At 42.3% G+C, this 22,303-nt stretch overlaps 1 long non-coding RNA gene across 3 annotated transcripts in view; it reads right to left on the bottom strand.

Moving 5' to 3' along the window:
- LOC307108168 overlaps positions 1 to 22,303 on the bottom strand; it is a 185,377-nt gene that overhangs the window by 59,996 nt on the left and 103,078 nt on the right. For all 3 annotated transcript variants that reach the window (XR_013814285.1, XR_013814286.1, XR_013814287.1), the window contains exons 6-7: positions 20,076 to 20,125; positions 15,155 to 15,233 (exon numbers count right to left, since the gene is read on the bottom strand). This is a non-coding gene — a long non-coding RNA (uncharacterized lncRNA). The remainder of the gene's footprint in view (positions 1 to 15,154; positions 15,234 to 20,075; positions 20,126 to 22,303) is intronic.

The raw sequence follows: 22,303 nt of genomic DNA, 5'->3' as shown, positions 1-22,303 counted from the left end.
GAGGAATGTTTTTTTTTGGTCTGACCTTCACTTAATTAAGTTCCAAAGTAGTTCCTTTGAATCCACACATATCCACATTTTCAAACAAGAAAACTGAGTTCACATGCTTAGTTCTTTGAAGTTGCCTGCAGGCTTGAACTGGCTCTCACAGCTTTGATAGTATATTTCGGTGCAGATAAGAATATTACACTTAATGTGGGAATGCTGCTACTTCTGGCGGCCTCAGCTGCGCTAGCTTTATAAAACAAGCAAAAAATGGCCCCACACAGCTCTGTTGTAATCTTTGGCACAAATGTTCCACGATACAGAAGTTCAAGACTGCCAGGCCCATGAGGCTTATGAAGACTGACCAATGTGAACGGTCATTTCCTAGACTCGAGAGCATGCCACACGTGGCCCGAACACACATTCTTCAGGTTCCTGTGAAACAGACCCACACATATGTGGACAACTGGTTTTCAACAAAGGCACCAAAGCAACTCAATGAGGAAAGACAAGTCTTTTCAACAAACCATGCTGGGACCACGGGGAAAACACAGGCAAAACATGAACCTTGACCTCTACACAAAAAGTAATTTGAGGTGGATCACAGGCCAAGGCATACAATCTAAAACTATAGGCTTCTAAAAGCAAACACAGGAGAATATCTTCACAGCCTTGGAGAGGCAGATTACCTAGGAAATGAAAAGTACTGATAATACAGGTGGAAATTTTGATTCATTAAAACTTACTTCAGAATTAAAACCTTCTGCTTTTGAAAAGCCATTTTTAAGAAAATGAAAGGTAAGCCATAGGCTGGGAGAATATATTTGCATTACAAATTTCTGACAAAAGAATTTTATCCAGAGAATATATACATATAGTCTACCAATCAAAAATAATAAGACAAACAATCCAATTTAAAAATGTCTGAAGAAAATTAAAAATGGGCAAAAGATTGAACAGATACTTCAAAAAGGGAGATATACAAATGGCCAATAGGAACATCTTAGTCATCAAGGAAATGCAAATTAAAAACCACACTGAGAGACCACTTTGTATCTGCTAGAATGGCTAAAATTAGAAAAACCAGCAATATACAATGTGAGAAGGACTGGAGCACCTGGGACTCACCCACTGCTGCCTGGAGCTTAAAATGGTACAAACACCTGGGAAAACTGCTTGGATGTTTCTTATAAAGATAAACATAAAGCTATTGTATGCCCCAGCGATTAGGCCTAAATCTAAAAAAGAAATGAGAGTAAGACAAGACTTGTTCACAGCAGCTTAGTATTAATAATAGCCACAAAGGTGAAAACAATCCAAATGTTTGTCAATAAAAAAATAAATAGATCAGCATAACAGAATACTACCCGGCAATCAAGGAAGAATGAACAGGTGGTACACACAACATATAACTGTGCATGAAAGAAGTCCACATATGCAAGAGTACTTGCTCTATAATTTCATTTAGACCAAGTTCAAGAACAGGAAAAAACATTTTATAGCGATAGAAATCAGAAAGTGTTTGCCTGGGATGGGAGGTGGGGGTGAGCTAGAAGAGGTCACTGGGGGAAAAGGGGGCAATATGTAATAGCTTCAACAATAAAGATGGAAGGAAGGAAGGAAGGAAGGAAGGAAGGAAGGAAGGAAGGAAGGAAGGAAGGGAGGGAGGGAGGGAGGGAGGGAGGGAGGGAGGGAGGGAGGGAGGGAGGGAGGGAGGGAGGGAGGGAGGGAGGGAGGGAGGGAGGGAGGGAGGGAGGGGCAAAGAAAGAATTTGCCATTGGGGGTGGAGATTGATTGGATGGGGGTGTGAGGAAACCTGGGTGATAGAAATGTCCTACATGCTACAACATCTTAGCAGTAAATATAACATCAGTTACCAAGACAGGCTCCTAACTGTCTTGACATCCTCAGGTCCTCCTGAAGAATGTGACTGGATTAGCACTGGTCGACCCCATCAAATGGGGACTCTACCTGAATTACTTTCAGTTTGATGACTATCACGGCTGTCTCATTTCTTTGTAATCATCCCTAAAGGTATTTCTCCCAGAGGAAAAAAAAGGGACTTGCTGGGTTTCTCATCTAACAGTAATAGTCAAGCAATACTCCAGGTGCTGGAACCAGTGTAGGATATTCTAAATTCTGGCAGCTAGGGTATCCTTTTCAGGCCCATTTGTTTTAGCAGACAACGGACACCCTACTCTCAACACATTCCTCACCCCCAGCAGGTTATGGGAGAAAAGTGGATTGGGGAAGAAGGCTGTTGATATTGGTTCTGGCCAGAAATAAAATTTCTAACATGTCCTGCTTGCCGGAAGCTCACATCCTCTGAGCTTAGGACATTTCATTGCTCTCCCTCTCTGCTCCCGGGGGCATGGCCTCAAAGAGCCTTTGATCTAGAAGTGTCCTGATGGCTCTAAGCTGGTGAAAAACTTACAGGGTACGGAGGTCAGACACCACAGGATCTCTTCTTTCTTCAGCTGCCTCTAAGCTACCACAGGAAGAATAATTAATATCTAACAGTACTACTCTGCAAATTCTAGAGACAGACTTGGGCTCCCAGCATTACCCTAGAGATCAGGACAGGCCCAGGGAGATTCTGCCTGGGTTCGATCACGTTGGGCCGACCTCTGGGAAAGGTCGCCAGTGATGTTTTTCCTCAGGGAGACAGCTATCTTTTCTAAGTAAAAAGAGGGAACACCAAGATTGGAAACATCAATTCAGAGTTTCTTCTGAGACACAAATGGATGCCTTTTGTGCCAGGGAAGTTAAAGGACTAATTTGTTAACATCCAATTTTTCCCATCTTCATAGTATCTACTACACATTTTCAGGAACTACACAACAAATTCGAGAAAAGGGATGATCAATAAGAATTTGGAGCATTGTGTGTGTGTGTGTGTGTGTGTGTGTGTGTGTGTGTGTGTGTGTGTGTGTGTTTTAAACAAAATGGGAAGGGAGACTAGGAGATGCTGCTTAAAAGAAAGGGGAGAAGTATGCGGGTTTATTTCCTAAGGAATTGAAGCTATTTAAAGGAAGGGACAGTTGGTTCTTTCACAGACTCCTACGCCCAAGGGCGGAGAAGAAATTAAAAAGTAAGCGCATCCACATTTATATTCGTATTAAAGATCAGGAACAACTACCACCAGCTTCATTGATTTTTTTAATGACCGAGCTGGATGTTTTACAAGAAGCGTCTTTTCTTCTAGCAACAAAGCTAGAACTAGAGCGTCGTAGTGGGGCTCGAAGATTGATGACCACAGCCTCTGCAGCTGGAAAGCGTGCGTTTGTATAACTGTGTCAGCTCATTGCTTCAGTCCGGCCCAGCTATTCTGAGGGTTAGTTTCCCCAAACCCCAACCACCCACGGCAGTCACTGTGACCTGACCTAATCTTTACCCTGGCCAAACGCACTTCAGATTTAATTCTCCTGGCGCACTTCTGACAAATCAGGAAAAGGAAGGGCTTCTACTTGTGTTGGACTGAAAGTGTGTGTCCTCCCAAGCTGCGCATGTTGAAATCCTGGCCCCCTAAGGCCTTAGGAGGTGAGGCCTTTGGGGTGATGAGGTCGTGAGGGTGGAGCCCTGATGAATGAGATTAGCGCCCTGAGAAAAGGGGCTCCAGAGGACCCCTTGTGCCCCCCGCTGTGAGGACACAGCAGGAAGATGGCCGTCTAGGAGCCAGGTTCCAGAACAGTGAGGGTAAATTCCTGTCGTTCAGAAGCCTCCGGTCTACAGCACTTTGTTATGTGGCCTAAATTGACTAAGACACGATTTCAAAATGGTGGTCAGAGCACTTACACTCCCATTACAGTTATAAAGAAGTATGTACACCCACCACAATAAAAAGACTATCAAGGGCCTGAGAGGTTTCAACAAATGTCTGGAAGCCAGAAAATGATGAAGTACTGACTGATGAAGCTGAGCAGGGCCACTCACAGCCCAGGAGATTCTCTGAGAGGGTTGCTGCTCAGGAAGGAGACAACCGCCTGACCCAGGGACACCCCAGAGAGGCCCCAGACTCAGAAGACGCAAGTACACCACGGGGCAGAAGTGACTAGGAGGGCCGAAGGGAGAGCAATAGAAAAGTCTAAGTATCGACAATGGTTCCTTCCAGGCCTGACTCCCGTCTTTATAAGAAACAACAAACGCTATAGGCCCTCAGGCAAAAACTGAAAATATTAAAAGGAAGATGGTTCTCTAAAGAAATTAAACAAAATGTCTGGTGAGGACTAAACAGCTAGTGTGGTTCTGAGCACCCCAGAGCCAAGCCCTCCTGACTCTGACACTCAGCGGCTCCCCAGCACGAGGGCTGGCTCTGCGCCTCGGGCGGAACCTGCCAGACGCACCCACACATACAGAGCCCTGTCACCTTAACGCCACCTCATCTTCATGTGAATGACCAGTCAAGTCAAGGAGAAATATACTTTTAAAGGAAACCTGCAACATGAAAGAGGAAAACCAAGATAAACAACAAAGGATCCTAGAAGGAACAGGAAATTCAAGTGAGCAAAGATATTCTACAAAGAATTCAAAAAACAACCTTTAACAGTGTCCCTACAAATACCTAAGAAGCCATCATTACATCCACATAACAAATAACCTCCACGAGAGTAACCACCCGAGACAACGGTTTATGAACGTAAAAATGGGAGCTGCAAACCACAAGTATTCCTCTAGAGCGCCAGGCACGTGGGCCTGGGCCCCCTACCCTCGCAGCTGCGACGCTGGTGCTTTAATTCTCTGACACAGACAGTACCTCACCTAAAAGGTGCTCTGTTGACAGCACAGTCAGCAGCTCTGAATGGCACATGGAGACCATGTTCATGACATGGAGACCAGGACACAACGCCCCATTGTTCACCACAGTCCGAGTCTGGTCTTAACTGCTCCGCTAGCTTTCGGGATGGCCCGTAAGCCGCTCTCCTGCCTGCCTGCCCTCTGACAGCAAGGGAGAAACCAGGGCTCGTGTTTTTACAGTGGCAAAACATACACTCCTGGAAAGGGTTAATAAGAAAGAACTAGCTTAATGTGAAGACTTCAAGATATTACAACCTATTAGCGAGGTACATGTGAAATCCCTGGAGAACTTCAGAGAAGAGAAACATCCCTCCCCCCTGGGTGATTGGCATGCTGTCGTTCCTGAAAGGAGAGAGAGCGGCTGCCTCATTGGTTCAAAACCTTACTATTCCCAAAGCCCTTTTTATAACCCAAAATGCCTAACGCCCTCTTTACTACTCTGAAAGAAAATTCATGGATGAGTATTAACTAAGTATACATATAATTTTTAAAATATCAATATCCTAAGTGTAATATAACAAAGAAACTAAAAGAAAAGCAATCTATAATAAAACTACTATTTCAATATGTAAGTTTCAGGTCCAGTGAACTATGTTATAAAATAAATGCTTATAACTTGCATATAAAGAGTAAGTTTGGACTATAAGAGGTCATTAATAGGTGGACAACAGAATAAAGAGTGGGATAATCTGTATATATTAAAAGTATCAAAAGTTACCGTGGGTTTTTACATAAATGGAATTAGATGTAGGCTCCGATAAACACATTTTCACGTCATGAATATCCAACAGGGCAGCTGAAAGTCATGTGGGGTACAGGGCTGTCCCCCTTCTGTCCTTCCCACTGTGGGACGTCTAAAACCTCTGACTCTGGCACACTAAATGTCCTTCACTGTCGAAACAAATAGCCTCCCAAAGTCCTATTCTGTGGTACTGTTCCCATGGGAACCCTGGCTGGATGGCCTATGAGATTTTCCTTCCAGCCTTCATAGTCTATCACACTAAGAATCAAACCCTGAAGGATTAATCAGCAACATATCTAAGTAGTATATTAATTTAACATGGAAATTACTATGAAGAAATTAGTTTAGGCTAACACCATTAACTGTAGCCATATTCAGCACTGTTTCCTCTTTTTGAATTCAAGATAATTGGCTGCTCCTGATAGAACATGGAGGGAAAAGCTGTGTCTTTGTAACACTTGTCTAGATCGCAAAAAGTGATTCTGATTTTTGGCATTCAAGTCTGGCTAATTAATGATAAGAAGAGAGTTTTTTATAGAACGCTACAACTCTCATTTCCTCAAAGTAAGAATTAATGCATTCTTTCACATGTGGTCATTACAGGAAGGAGGGGGAGCCATTTACTGTTAATGTCTTTCTGATGCAATTCTACCTCCTCTTTCAAAGAGAGAATTCATCCAAGAAGCCTTAGTCACTTCTTCGAGAAAAATGCCACCGCACTGAATGTACACAGACTGGACCACAAGCCTGAGAAGAAGCGGAGCTGATCCCACCACGAGGCAACAGATGGAGAGAGGAATGGCGGGGGGCGGGGGGGAGCCCATGATTAAGCAGCACCTCTCAAAATTTGGTCTTTAATAAAGAGAAAAGTCTGGCACATACGTAACATCATTTCAGAAACCAAGCTCAAACATCAAGTTCACCTCTACCCAACTTTTAAAGCATACTTCCTAAAAATACAAGATTTCAGTTCTAAACCAGGAACTACGCACAATTAGTATCTTAGCAACTATAGACATTGCATTTAAAATTTTTCATGCACAGAAAGAAAAATGGATTCCTGTATTTTTAATATTTGAAAATGAAACTATGTTTTGAAGGAGGTGAATTTCCCATCAAAAGGATGATGTACTGGGTAACCCCATAAAACAATTCAGAGGGGAAAACTCAAGATATGTAGTTCTGAGTCCCTCTCAAAGAGAGGACTAGTTTTTCTAAAATCTCAAGTCCACCCCAAAGGAAAAAAGGCATGATTTCCTCAATACATCCTTACCTGGCTACCCTTAATTCTTCTCAAGGCAAGCACACCTCCTCGTCTCCACGGAGGAGCCGGCGCAAAGCCCAAAGCTCTCTGCTGTGGAGCCTGAAATCCCTGATGAATGAAACCGCACATCGTGATATACACGTCCTGAGCCAGCTATTGGCTACGTGAAGGCAATGCGTGTGGAAGTCTGATTTGCCACCTTCGGGCATGCCTCTTATATCCCTCCGACAGACGAATGATACTCACTCCCGAGTGACTCAAAACTAAAAACAGGATTAGTTTTTCTGTAGCATTCTCCCTAACACTACGGAAACCACGAGAACAAACCACAGTGAGATCTGACTCCTTCACAGGCAATGTCAATGAAAAAAGAATTATTATGTCGACACTGGAAATTTATAAATGCCTCTCACACCACTGCCAAAGTTCTTGTGTGTTATGACTGCCTAAAAGTTACACATTGGTATAGGCATGGTACGCACAGTTTTAAGCCAAAAATTCTGAGCCATGGTTTGGGGACTCAGAATTACCAACTGGTAAAAATTCTTAAAATTTAATCTTTGTTGCTACAGTGATGATCAACCAAGAAATTAAAACCAAGAATACTGGTGCCAGGGTGTAACTGACCTTCCTAGAATTAGAGGTTTTCAACATGCAATCCTTGGACCGAGTGCATCAGAGCGACCTAAGACTGGACTTGGAATCCCTGGGGAGGAACCCAGGCATCGGCACGCTAACTGGCATTCCAGGCTATTCTGTCCACTTTGTCAAGTTTGAGGGCTACTTTTCCTGTCAATGGGACGTTAACAGCTGACAGCTACTGCCACCTTCCTTTATCATTCACTTGTCTCTGGTTCCTGCTGAAGTCAGGAGCAGTAAGAAGCTGCCACCTCCGCAGGACCAGGAGCGGCTTTCCCTCCAGGAAAAGAGCCAGGCTGGGTCTGCCCGACCTCCCTCCCCCCACCTTATCGCTCCACTGAGAGAGAAAAGCTCAGGCTTCAAAACCTGAAAAATGCAGTGTGAGAGGCTGAGTATGAACATTACATTAAAAGAGGCTACCACTGGAAAACCCAAACTACGCTGCTGAAAAGCAAGAGGAGGAAATGCGGGCGGGAGGCACTACTGTTCGCTGACTGCTCACCACGTTCCAGGCGCCACAGCAAGGACTGCAGATACTCTTCTTTGCCAAAAAAAGTCTCACCAAGAAATTGCTTCTTCAGGAGCGTGTGACCGCGCAAACTCAGGAGCCTACACCTAACAGCAGGGGCCGCCAGCAGGGCCTTCTCTACTTCCTTACTCTGTGCCCACCTCCAACCCACTATCCTAAAACACCTGGGATTAAGGAAAGGGAAATTGAGAAACACCGTCAGAAATGTATTTACAATACCATCTTTCCATATTTCTTGTTCTTTTTCCAACCTGAGATTGTGTGAACTTTCAGAAAATTCCGACTTTCTTCATTTTAACCAATTTACTTCAGTCCCAAGTGCTGGAGGTGGAGTGACCCCAGTATATTATAAATAGGAAGTTATTTGAATATCACCAAGCATGAAGTTTATGTTTTACTTTAATAAAAAGGGATTTATTTTTTCCTCCAATGTGCACGAAGTTTCTAAGGAAACTAGGAAACAGCAGATTTACGAACAAGCTCTTCCAATTGCTCCCTCCGTGTACCAGGACAATGATGCTCTGTGACGTCCTAACGCCGACAGGACTATGAGGAAGCCGACATACACCTTCCACCTTTCCGTGAGTCGACCTAGTGGATTTGGTGGTCCAAGCATTTGGCCTTACAGATAAAACTTGAATCTGTCAGGGCAACAGTTCTCAAACGCTCTATTCTTCCCTAAATGAAATCTCAGGTGAGAGCCCAACACAACGCACCAGATGAAGGCAGGGCAGTCTTAGTGCGGTGGGCCCGCGGGCGCCAAGTCGCTCCTCATTTGGGCGGCTTACTCACCTCATCCCCAGGGGGATACTGAGGCAACACTGCTGAAACCCACAGGCCCTATTTTACCTTGTCACACACCTCGATGATTTCTAAAAATTTGTTCTTTATCATTTTATTATATGTATGTCTTTGTGTCTCAAAATTAGACCTCTATTAATTTTTTTAAAGTCACATCAAGTCATATTTCAAATGCTGCCTACTACATTAAGCTTAGGAATTCTGTTACATATTTGGCTAGAATGGATCCTAACATAAAAATTATAATCTCTATTTGGATCTCTTTGATAACAAAACCCTTAGCATATTTGCAAGTCAAGCTCACTTTATAAAAACAAAATTTTGTCAAGATAATCCTATATAATAAAGAGCTAATATGCTAATTAGACTGGATGGCGGAACAACCTTCCAGAAGAACCTTCTGGAACGACCAGTGGGTGGCAGGGGGGCGGGGCCGAGAGGCAGCCAGGGCTGTGAGGGCTGAGCCCCTTGCACGAATCTTCGTACATCGGGCCTCTAGTATGTTATAAATGACTGCATTTATAATCATCCCAATACATAAGACTTCTTGCTGTGATTTCACTTTGACACATGGCCATTAGCTTGCTACATATGGTACAGTAAGTTTCAGACTATATACTCAACTCGAGCCAAAAAAAGATATGCCCCGAGATTTAAAATGCTAAACAAATTTTAAGTGTTACTAATTAATCATCATCAAAACCAGGTTAATACCAGGTCAGCACAGAGAACAAAAACTGAAATGCCCTCCTGAAGAGCGAACACATAAAATTCTGCTTAAAATTCTGTCAACAGAAAATGTAATAGCCTTTCTTTTAAAGCAGTTGTATGACTTCCTCCCACCCGTTTTAAAAAAGAGGATGTCTCATCAGGCAAAGGCCTGGCATTTCAAGTGCACATGTGAGAAAGCGGCCGAGGGAAGGCTGTCCTGGGTCACCCAGAAGCACCACGTGGGTCAGGGAAAGGCTCCAATGTTCTCTCCTCAACTATCCCTCCGAATAAACAACGTGCTCAAAAGCGTAAAACTTTAAACAACAACAACAAAAAAACGGGGGGAAAAAAGTAGCAAACTTTATGTCCGAGAGAGTGTCCTAACACCCTCACACATACAAGGAAAACAGTGAGCTGTCATTTCAAAAGCCATGCTCAACCATATTCTTATTCTCAGAATCCTCTGAATTCTCCGAATTTCCATTTTAATTTATTAGTGAATATAACTACGGAAGCGCACGAGTGGCACTTAGATGATTTTGAACCGTCATCTTCTCTCCAGGCACCAAACATGGTGAAGAGAAATGATGATTAGTCCTCTGGTGCCTGGTATGTTCCCCAAATGTGTCTCTGTTGCCGATTGAGGACCGGAACTACTTCTGTTCAAAAATGGTGCTGTTATGACAGCTAGAAGCCTGGTCATTCCTCAAAAACGTATTTCACTCACAATGTGTCTGCAATTCTGTATCTGAAACCAAATGTCTATTATCACTGTGTTGCAATAGTAACTACATCAGGAAGAAAACAAACAGACTAAGAAGAATTTTTGTTTTTCTGCATGAAATGTGTAAGAAGGTTTAAACAGAAGAGCACGAACCAGACTAGGACACTTAAGAAATCTGAAAGTTGATGACACTAGTTAAAATCTTTATTTTACCTCCATATATAGTGTTCTTTTCTCCGGATAATGAGTTTATGACCTCTGACTAGTATCATTGGGGGCTCTCCAAAATTGAACAGAGAGAAGAAAGAAAAAAGCTAAGAAAGAGATTTACATGAAATATAGAAGAAATTTGACTTAAACATATGTATGGAATTGACAGACTATGACCTGGAAAGAAAACAGGAAAAGAAAAGAATGCAATATTCAGTATTACAAGTAAGAGGGAAAAGGTCCAGCGAGCCAGGGCAGCCTGCACGCTGTGTGGAGCTGGGGATAGGCGGCTGACCCAGGAGATGTGGCTGGTCACCTGCGTGACGAATGTGTGCAAAGCAGGGGTTTATAACCTGGGAAGGCCTTGTGTGGTCAACTTGGTAAGAATCTGGCTGGTGATCTTTCAAAGGAGTAGTTATTGGTCTGGCTGGTGACTCGGTGAGAACAGTCAGCAGTCAAGAGGAGACAGTGGTGTGTGTTCAGTGAGTGTCAGTCACAGAGCACGAACAGCTCTGAGCAGTCAGCTCCCCCACACAGGGTGCGGCCAAAGAAGGGGCGGACCAAAGCCCACAGACAGCTCAGGCCAAAGCCCTGTTTCTCCAGAGCTCCGTCCTAACAATACATCCTTTTGCTGCCTGACACTTAGCTCCGTATGTAACTGGGGAGAGGTGGGTACAGTAGAAATTAGGTATCACAATCTGAAAAATCTGTTACTATTATCATGCCTAATCTGAAAATGTTTACTGAAAATGATTATTGGACCCAATCTTACAGTGATAGGTGTTTTTTTCATTTTTAATGTTCCCAATGTGCTAAAAGTGAACCTGAAGTACAGTGACATGTAAAGGCATTTAAAATGACAACACAAACTTTGGCTTCACTAAACAGACTGGTAGAAATAAAGTGTGTGTGTGTGTGTGTGTGTGTGTGTGTAAAGCTAGTGAATTCCAGATCCACTATCAGGAGAAGTTAAGAAAGAGACTGAAAAGAAAGGGAAGGAACACTGGTTATAATTAAAGGTATCCTCCCACCCACCTTTTGCTTCTGGACAAGTCAAAGTGACCTAATGCAATGCTTTTCAAACCTCAGGATGATCCATTAACAAGCAGTAAAATGAATTTCATGCATTGCAAGCAGCATTTTTACAAATATGAAGAGGATAGAAAGCAAGAGTTCATCACACTTAGTGTAACTATTGTTTCATAAAATTGTTGTTTCATTTAAGTGTGTGTGTTGCATGTACTTTATCATGCTGTAGAGCATAATCCTTTCCCTGAATCCCAGGAAAGAAAATGGTTTATTAGGAAAGAAGATTCAAGAGCATGTTTGAAATGAGGTGGGAGGATCTTGTGTGGATTTAATTTCATTGGCCTTATCTTGGAAACGAATCACAAAGATGCATTTAACATTACTAATCAACAATTCGTCATTATTCACTCATTCAACCAGTGCTGTGTCTATTCTCTCTACATGGAAGTTACAGAGAGATTAACATTTTTTTAAATTAAATAGGGTCATAGGGTATAATAATAGCTAACACATACTGAGTGTGCCTGATGGAATTCCAAGCCCTTTACAGGTCAGTAAGTCATTTGATCCTCTCAATAACCCCAGAAAGGTAAATACTAATATTATCCCTGTTTTACAGATGAAGAATCTAAGAAATTAAGTCAGTTGCCTAAGAGGCAGAGACAGTATCTGACTGTATTAAGTCTGAACCCAGAGCCTTCACTCTCAATGTGTCGGTTAGTACCACAATCACTCATCACTGAGAGGAAGACATGACACTGGGAAGGAGAAGGGGGGGAACAGACACATAAGGGAGACTGGAACCCCCAAGGCAAACTGATGCTATTAACACCACCGGGCTTGCTGTCTCCCCTAATTCCTCCTGGGGGTGGAGTGCAGTCTGCCCAGAGACAGCTAGCTCCTGTGACACTTCGATGCCCTGGGTGCACTCTGAACAAGCTTCCCAGCAAATCAGCCCAAATGCCACCTCTTTCTTCTCTCCCTAGAAAATGTGTAAGAATGTGGTTGAGTGGGCCCCTAATTTTCTGTAATGAATCTAACTCTTAGTTGTTTATTTATCATATCATTTATTATTTACTTATTCTGTCCATCGATAGATGAATGGATAAAGAAGATGTGGTAATATAAACACAATGGAATATTACTCAGCAATAAAAAAGGAAGAAACCCTGCCATTTGTGACAACTTTGATGGACCTGGAGAGTATATGCTAAGTGAAATAGGTCAGACAAAGACAAATACTAAATGATTTCACTTATATGTGAAATAAAATAAATAGAAACAGACCCATAAATATAGAGAACGAGCTGATGGTTGCCCAAGGGGAGGGCGATGGATGAAATTTAAAAATAAGCAAGCAAACAAACAAATATTAAGAAGAATTCATTCTCAGGTGCTGGTACTTAAACTTTCCTATTAGCCAATCATGTCGGACACATCTCCCATGTCTTATCTCCACAAACCAGTGACTCCGGTAGCCACAGGGATTCCTGCCAGCCTGGGTGACACAGAGCTTGTAGGGGGACCTCTTTCTTTGCACCCACTTGTGTTACTCTCCTCATTGGTTATAAATAGGATCCAAAGAAATCACAGGTCAAATATACACTGTGACAAGTGTACTGTCATGTTTTAGAAAAACTTGAAAGATTTATATGCCAAAGATAACCTGCCCACCCTTGTCCTCAGGTTATGTAGTAAGCCCCACAGACAGGGCCTATTCAAATAATAAACAAAAATAACACTATTGTTGGTAGCATGGTCACCTTTCCCAGCTCCCAGGCCGAGTGAGACCCTAGCACGGCGCTATTTAAACACCGAGTCAACACTGTGTGCTTCTACACATTGAAAGGAGAAGGAAGTGCTATTGCTCCTCTTACATATACAATCTGAATTAAAACAGCCAGTGCAATGAATCCTGGAACAAAAGGGAAATAATATTTATGTCTTCATCTGACCACCACAACTTGGCCACATAATTTGAAACTTTTCCCATGAAATCACCTTGTGGCCCAACAAACATACTATCTTTCTAATGTTAAAAAATTAATGTATAATGATGAATTGTACATTTTGTTTTGGAAAATTAAATTATTAGACTATTTCAGGATTCTTTTAAAGTACAATGAAATATTCAGATAACAGACAAAATCTGAGATTTAAGTATATTTGTGACAAATACTTGACCATACTTGGCTTGTATATACATTCTCCAAGTCATCTGCTAAAAGCAAGGCAATGAATGGTTCAACACACCTTTTAAAAAATACATATAAGCCCTAGCTGGTTTGGCTCAGTGGATAGAGCATCAGCCTGCAGACTGAAGGGTCCCAGGGTTCGATTCTGGCCAAGGGCACATGCCCGGGTTGTGGGCTGGATCCCCAGTAGGGGGTGTGCAGGAGGCATCCGATCAATGATTCTCTCTCATCATTGATGTTTCTATCTCTCCCTCTCCCTTACTCTCTGAAATCAATAAAAAAAATTTTTTTAAATACATATAAGGTAGAGTGCTGTCAAAACATTTCTAACTGAATATTCACTGTGTACATGCCAGTGTCAATGTCATACCAGAAGCCAGAAAAACAATTCTACCATTTATCACTATCGTAACTTTTAGTGTTTTTTATTTCTTCCCCCACCCCCCTAGGTATATTTAGGTTACTTCTTTTCCAGGTCAGATGAAACTTTATTTATATTTCAACCAGGTATTCATTATGTCTGCCCCAATACCTTTCACATAGGCCAGGGCGTACATTTTTGGCAGTTAAAAAAAAAAAGGTGATTCACATATGCACCAACCTAGCTGGTCAGTTTCTAAGAAACATGCGGCTTTGGGATGAAAGAACAGTAATGCCTGCACTTTACAAATATGACACTCTTTACTAGTGGTATTACTGGTACATACTGGGACTTTTTTTGGTGGTGATGCTCATTTTCCTGCCCCATTTACCCTGTTTCATTAACTACATTTGCAACCAAGAGCATTCATTTTCAAGACAGACGTTCATATGAGAGTTGTAGCTGGTTGTGGGAAGATGATTTTTAAAAATTGGGCACTGCATGACTTATGGGGCAGGGATAGGGGCGTCAAATGGGAAACTAGCCTCAGCAGGCACAGGGCACTAATAGTCCAAGTTCATGGCCAACACTAAAACTGCTTCTCTCCCAGTAACAAAACCAACATGTATATAATAACCTTCTAAACAGAATTTTATTTATTGAGGCAATCTGTCAAAGGCCTCTCAAATACAGGAATTAGGGGTGCTCTTTGCTGGGTTGAACAGGGGTACCCACAGCTGAGCAACTACTGTTAGAAAAGTAAGTGGTTCAGATTTGAAGAGTGTCCTGTAAAACCTTCATTGTCATCGAGATGGGTTTTTTTCCTGCCTGTGCACGTGGCAGGCTGCCCCCCAGATAGGGGTGGAAAAAACAATGCCCGGGTATGAGAAGGCCCGCCTCCCACTACATTTTGCTAAGACACACACTTTCCAAGTAGTGTGTTAAAAACAAACAAACAAAAAACAATAAAAAACAAAAACAGACTAAAAACCTGAAGTTTAATATTCATTTCTGAAAATTACTAAAAGTGAGGGGAACCCTTTCACAATGCATATGTATATCAAATTGTCATGTTGTACACTTTAAATATTTTGGAACATTATCTGCCAATTATACTTCAATGACGCCGAAAAAGTCATGAAAACTTCCAGTTGAGTAAGTACTCTTTACCTGTTGCTATCGGTTGTGCCTCTCGAAGGCTCTGACCTTCTGCAAGTCCCATCCGCTCTCAGAAACCCAGTCTCCTTATCTGTAAATTGAAAAGGTTAAGGTAAATAACTGCTAACCTTCCTTTAATTCCAAATCCAAACGCTGACATTTAAATTATTCTGTGACTTATTTTCCCCTTCAAATATCTTTGATCTGAACCCTACACTAATTTCACATATAGGGGGTGGGGGGTGGGGGGTAGAGGAGACAGGAGAGCTTGTCAAGACAGATACAAGCATTAACTGTCTGCTTAGCCCTGGATATTCATCATTTTAAGAATGGGCAAATGTAATAAACTCCCTATGTATTAATTCTAACTTTTGGCAATATTGGCAACAAATTTTAAATTACAGAAACATTCCTCTTTCACAAATATGTATCAGGTGACTTCCCAATCCATTCATTGCAAGCAGCTGTGCACTCCTGAGAACAACCCAAAGCCAAAAGTAAACAAGAAAATAAGTCACTGTGAAAGAGACCTTTAGTTGCCCGTGCTACTGTTCCTTCCCACTGAGGTGGCAAACTGAAAACCAATTATACAAATATATTTCTTTGCCCCTTGAGTCAGAAGTGCTGGATTTATTTTCTTCCAATTATTGATGTAGACATACCCAAAATACTGAAATCTATCTGCCTAAATGGTCTGTTTCCTATTGCAATAGCAAGATATATTGTGTACAACTGTAAATGCCAGATATTCAGGATATATCTTCAGATAGTCATGTTGAGGTACACAGATTTTAAAAGAGAATGCTACTTTCAATGTGTTTTTAAAAATATGTGTATTACATTATTCTGTCCCTGAGGACTAAACAGTAGACTGTAAATTGAAAATATTTACTTAAAAATCTTAAACATCAAGATTATTAAAGTAATGATCCAAACCTAGGGAAATCTTAGTTGTTTTTATATTCTATTACAACCTGCTCTCTTTTAATAAGCAGTATTTTCCTTGTGTGGCAATCATAGGTAATCAACAATGTAAAACCAAAAGACTTTTTCTAAGCTTCAAATGTTGAGACAATATAATTCGGAACCAACTAGCGCGTGGTTCTGCTGAGACTACGGCAATCGCTGATTCCCACCAGGAGTTAGATACTGAGTTCCTTGCACACTAACTGAGCTCAGCTTTCTCCTATCTTCCCTCACACTCTGCACCCAATGCTCAGCACTCGGGACACAACAGATGCTATTCACGTCATTGTTTTTTCTGCCACTCAAATTATTACAAAAATAGAGACAGATCCAAACAAATCCATCCCCAACTATAAGAAACACAACTAAAAGGATGCACCGAGAGTGACGTTGAGTATTTTTGTTACGGACTGAGTGCTTCAATGAACCGAGCATTTGTTTACCTTATTTCATGACAACAATACTTAGACTTTAGGACTGGTCAGCACTGAAGCTCCGAACTAGCAACCCATAACACACTTACTATTTCAAACCTTGTTTACTGTGTACCCTTTTACTCACACTTTTAAAAGAAGTGCCTGGCTACCTGCTGTGACTTCTCACACCTTTCATTATCAATCCAAGTGCCTTGATGAAAGGAATAATAGTTTCTATTTTCACTTCAGTTTCCCCTCTCGGAAAATGGCCAGAAAAAATTGGACATGTATGAAATACTTTTAACATGTTGTTCTTCTTATTTGGGGTTATTAAACTCAAACACAGTATTTTATGTTGCCAAATACTGTTTAGATTTCTGCCCTAATGTGTCCCCCCTTGAACCATTAATAATGTCCTTTTCAGTTCTGCCCTCCTCTGATTTGGTAGTCTTGTCCTATGATACTTAGTGCATCTTTTGAAATGAAGGGAGGAAGAGACAAATGCTGATGGAGTGGGCCATGGCAGGGGCTAGGATTTAGCTCTCTCTCCTGTATACTCACTCCCAAAGCTGTGCTCAGAGGAACTATCACACACATTCTAATGTTTTTCTACTGGCTTTCAGGCATATACCATGGCCTAGGAGTAAACAGGACAAAAAACTGTGATATGTTGTCTCACTTACTGTCTATAAAACCTTAGAAATATTCTTCAAGGACAGATGGGTATTAGTTTAGTTTTTATTTAAAAGAACCATTTAGCCCTAGCCAGTTTGGCTCAGTGGATAGAACGTCAGCCCATGCACTGACATTGCTCAGTGGTTAGTGTCATCCTGCACACGCACCTGGGTTACAGGTTCCATCCCCACCCAGTCTTTGTGAGGCAACCAACTGATGTCTCTCTCTCTCACCCCGCCTCTCACCTCCCTCTAAAAATCAGTGGAAAAGTATCCTTGGATGAGGATTAACCAAAGAAAGAACACACAAAGATAAGAAATCCAGTTTCACTATGAAACCCTTTCCCCCATTAGACATCAGCTGCTTAAAGGGTGATATAGTATGACTGCATTTCAGTCCATTGAATGTTGAGCTGGAAATGCTAAAAATGCTTGAGATGAGGTGAGTGACTTCGATGCATTCCAATATCCAAGCTTACCTGAACACTATGAAAGTTTAAGGTCCTAAAATGGATAATATGATTGACTTCAAGATAGAAAAATAATGCAACACTACATTTGGGCCAGCAGGTGTCTCTCTGAAGCTCATGACACCAACTAAAAACACAAGGTATAGAAGATACCCTCTCATTACTGAGATTCTGTGACCCCTGGACCAGTAAGGGCATGAGTTGTGAGATCAGACTATAAGATTAGTTATGTTTCTGAGAAACTGAATATGCAGAATCCAAACAAATAAAGGAATTAGTGAAAATAAGTGTGTTACTTTTTTGAATATTATTTAACATGCAAGATATAATAGTACAGAGAAATCTATTTCATTCAAAATGGTAAATAAAATGATTCCTGGCTAATAGTCAGGAGAGAAATGTCAAATGTCAAACAGAAAAAGTGTTGAGGAATGAATGGTATGTGATAAAATAGAACAGAAGCTTAATTAGAAAAGGGGAAAGCCTGAGCATAAGAATTAAGTTAAGGCAAGTTTGAGGGGATTTTAGGCATAAGAAAGACTTGCACACATTACTACTGAATATGGAGAGGAAGGCAAAAAAGCATGTGCCCCCCCCTACCATAGCATGAAAATATTGCAAGGTTGTCGAAGTACAACTGTCTAGTAGGTTCTGAAACCTATTTTGAGTTGCATTAAAAAGAAGAGAGGATAGTCATGGGGGTATAAAGTACAGCATAAGGAATACAGTCAATAATATAACAACTATGTATGGTGTCAGATAGGTACTAGACTTTTCGGGGTGATCACTTCATAAGTTATATAAATGTCTAATCACTATGTTGTACACCTGAAACTAATATAATGTTGTATATCAACTGTGATTGAAAAATAAAAAAAAATATTTTAAAAGAGAGAAAAAAATGTGATAGAACACAATAGACTAGAAAATTCTATCACAACTCACATATAATAGAGCTATTATTAGGGGAAACCATACATCCACATGTACCAACATGTGCACTGGGTCCTGATGTAACACGGATTCTTCCTGTGGGCGCCAATAAACAGGTTTGAAGGCCACTGACACACACTGAGGGCACCACCAGTGCCGACCTCTCTCAAGTTAATAATGTCATCTGTAATGCCACCAGGAAGAAAAGTGACTTCCAAAATCCCAGAAGAAAAACATGGCAAAATGCCAGTAGGGAAATGTCCAACTCTATAAAATCAGATCCTGGGTCCCATCCCCCACCTGGCGTCTTCTCCCAACCCGGAGCACAGCGTGCTCATGTGATGAGAAAGAGCCCAGAGACGGAAGAGTTAAAGAGGAGAGGGAAGGTGGGACGGCAAGCATCACTCCGGCCTGAAGACCCAAGTCTCCCCGCAGTGAGGTAAAAAAGGCAGGAGCTGGTGCTGGTGCTGGTGCTGGTGCTGGTACAGATCCAGACAGATGGAGACAGTGAGGAGAGAGCTGACAGGTTCAACTCTGCAATCTCAACACCAAGCACAGAACTTGGCACATAATACGGCCCTTATAACTGTCTGGTGAACGTGCTAGTAGGTCTCAGCAACACCAACAGTTTTATGACATGAAATCAGTGCCAGGCAGGGTCAGGAGTTTGAAACTTCTCATTCCCAGTTATCACTGCTCTCACCAGAGAAGGTGAGGTTGTCCTGAATGTCGTCCTCTCTAGCTTACTCTCCAGAAGCCATTTCAGTGGCCGTCTGCGAACTGAGCCATTTCCCCAAATCATAAAGAACTATCACTTCAAGAATTTTAAAGAAACTTGTTTTGTTTCAAAATGGAAATGGATCTAACACTTATAAGGTCATTTTGTTTTTCTGTTTTTTAAAAAATATATTTTATTGATTTTTTACAGAGAGGAAGAGGGAGGGATAGAGAGTTAGAAACATCGATGAGAAAGAAACATCGATCAGCTGCCTCTTGCACACCCCCTACTGGGGATGTGCCCGCAACCAAGGTACATGCCCTTGACTGGAATCGAACCTGGGACCCTTGAGTCCGCAGGCCGACGCTCTATCCACTGAGCCAAACCGGTTTCGGCAAGGTCATTTTGAATGAGTGCTTAAAAGCAAAACAAATGGGAGTTCATGTGCTCCTGGTGCTCCAAGATTAAGACATTCCGTTTCTCAGGCCCTGTAACGGGTCACACAGAGGGCAGGCCTGAACTTACCAACCATGTTCACAACTTCTTTAGGTGCAAAGGGTTCATTTTTGTTGGATAGTTTTTAGTTTAAAGGAACCATTGACTGGTTTCTTTTGGGCTCAGGTACATTTAATAACTTAGTAACAGCAAACACTTACACAGTATTTACTATGTGCCAGGTACTCTCTGAGGACTTCACAAATAGTAACTCACAAAAATTTGACTAATGCATACACATCCCCTGCTAACTTCGGTTACCTGTTCAGTTTATTCCATTCCATTGAAAGTATATTTCTTCCATTTTTCTCCTGCAAAAGATGAGGAAAACACTGTTAGTGAGTATTCACAAATGCATAATGCATTTCATATCACTGTTTGATATCTTTTGAACTTGAGAGTACCAAAAGGGCTTCATGAAACTTCAGCCAATTAGTTCAGCTGCCTACCTTGACTCAGTTCCTAAACAGAACATTAAGCCAGTATCATTATATGTAGAGATAACAGGATATTTGAAAAACAAATACCTCATAGTCTCTAAAGAAACCAACACACATAATAAAAAATGAGATGCACAGAGAACCAAGCTATATAATAAAAGCCTAAGCAACCATTACAGCAGAATGACCAGAACAACTGGTCACTATGATGTGCACTGACCACCAGGGGGCAGATGCTCAATGCAGGAGCTGCCCCCTGGTGGTCAGTGAGCTCCCACGGGGGGGGGGGGGGGGGGGGGGCGGGGGGAGTGCCACTCAGCTAGAAGCCAGGCTTACAGCTGGCGAGTGCAGTAGCAGTGGCAGGAGCCTCTCCCACCTCCACGTCAGCGCTAAGGAGCAGTGAGCTGGCAGGAGGTAAGGAGAAGGGGTCCCGGACTGTGAGGGATGTTTTGACTGCTGGGAGTGGGTCTAAGCTGGCAGGCGGACATCTCCCGAGGGGTCCCAGACTGCGAGAAGGCACAGGCTGGGCTGAGGGACCCATCCCTCCCCCACGCCCCAGTGCACGAATTTCATGTACTGGGCCTCTAGTCTATAATAATAAAAGCGTAATATGCTAGTTAGACTGGACGACCTTCCAGACGAAGCCAGCAGCCAGAGGAAAGCCCAGGTCCTGGGTGCCAGAGGGAAGCCAGTGCTGGCAGCCAGGGAAAGGAAGGCCTACTCTTACACGAATTTTGTGCATCAGGCCTCTAGTTTATAATAAGATTCTCCCTGACTCTGAATCCTTCTGCATTTAATTTGCCTTTTCAAACTACACGCCCTCTGAAGATCTTTAGGTGGGCAGCACCTTTCCCCACTGGGTGAATTAATTGCTGTTCTAAAGATAGAAACATTTGGTGGATGTAGATATTATAGAGTCACTTAAAATTTTTGTAAATGATCATGGAAAAGCATCATTAAAGGGAAAATGTTGCCTAGGAAAGATAGCTGTTCAGAAAGTCTCTACCAGGTGACATCGGAGAATTCTTGATGTCTACATTCTGTGCCTCAACTCGGCTGGTTCCAAAAGTGATCAGATCCAAAACTCACTGTTTCCAGAAATGATCATGTTTATTAATACTGCCTCATGCCAACAGAGCTCACAACAAACTGACCCACACAGAAAGCCATAATGCCTATGTACTCATTTACAAGGAAACATAATTGTCAGACAGCCTGGACATTAGCCCCACCCAGCTTGACTAACGTATTCACATTTCTCTAGTCAACAAAAATACTAAAATCCCAGGTGTAGGCACCTCATTGGCAGGTCAAAGATCAAGCCAAATTAGCAGAAGATTGTTCAGTGAGCCCATCAGAGCGATCACAAGCTGGATGCCAACGTCCCCTGACATTCTCTCCAGACCAGCTGCCACCATCCCCCTGGACAAACACAAAACAACTCTAGCGGTTTTCCCAGCTTCCGCTCTCCCTCCCTTCCACAACATGCCCAGAGAAAACATTCAAAAATAGAAAAGAGACCATGGCCCTGCCCTACCAAAAACCCTGTAATGCTCTACATCAGTTTTGTGATAAAAACCCAGCAGTGGATGCCAGGCCTCGCTCTGGCCCTGCTCACCTCTCCAGCCCCTCCATGCACCCCTCTCCCATCATCTCACACTTCAGCCACTCTGGTCTCCTTCTACTCCCTGGAATGCACAAGATCCCTCAACACCTCAGAGATGGTGCACACCTCCATTTCCTCTGCCCGGAAGTGAACGCACACACTCTGGCCCTTCCCTCCAAAGCACACATGTGCCTAGTAACCTGCAGGCCCAAGCTCAAATGCCACATGGGCTCACGACTAGGACAAAGCTCCGACAGTACCTTAATCTTCTCCTTTACAGCACCTGCCACAGTTTATAATCCCACATTTCTGTGGTTATTTAATCTACATTTCTTTCTCTCACTAGACCATCAGAGGCTCCATGAGGGTGGACACTGCTCATTCTGTTAGCAAGCTGCAGAAGAGTGGAGATTCAAGAGACAGCTTATTGCATGAGTGATGGC

This window comes from Cnephaeus nilssonii (assembly GCF_951640355.1).
Source record: "Cnephaeus nilssonii genome assembly, chromosome: 12".
Taxonomy (NCBI): Eukaryota; Metazoa; Chordata; class Mammalia; order Chiroptera; family Vespertilionidae; genus Cnephaeus; species Cnephaeus nilssonii.
Note: the sequence above shows the minus strand (reverse complement) of the source record. Positions and strands in the feature narration are given on the sequence as shown.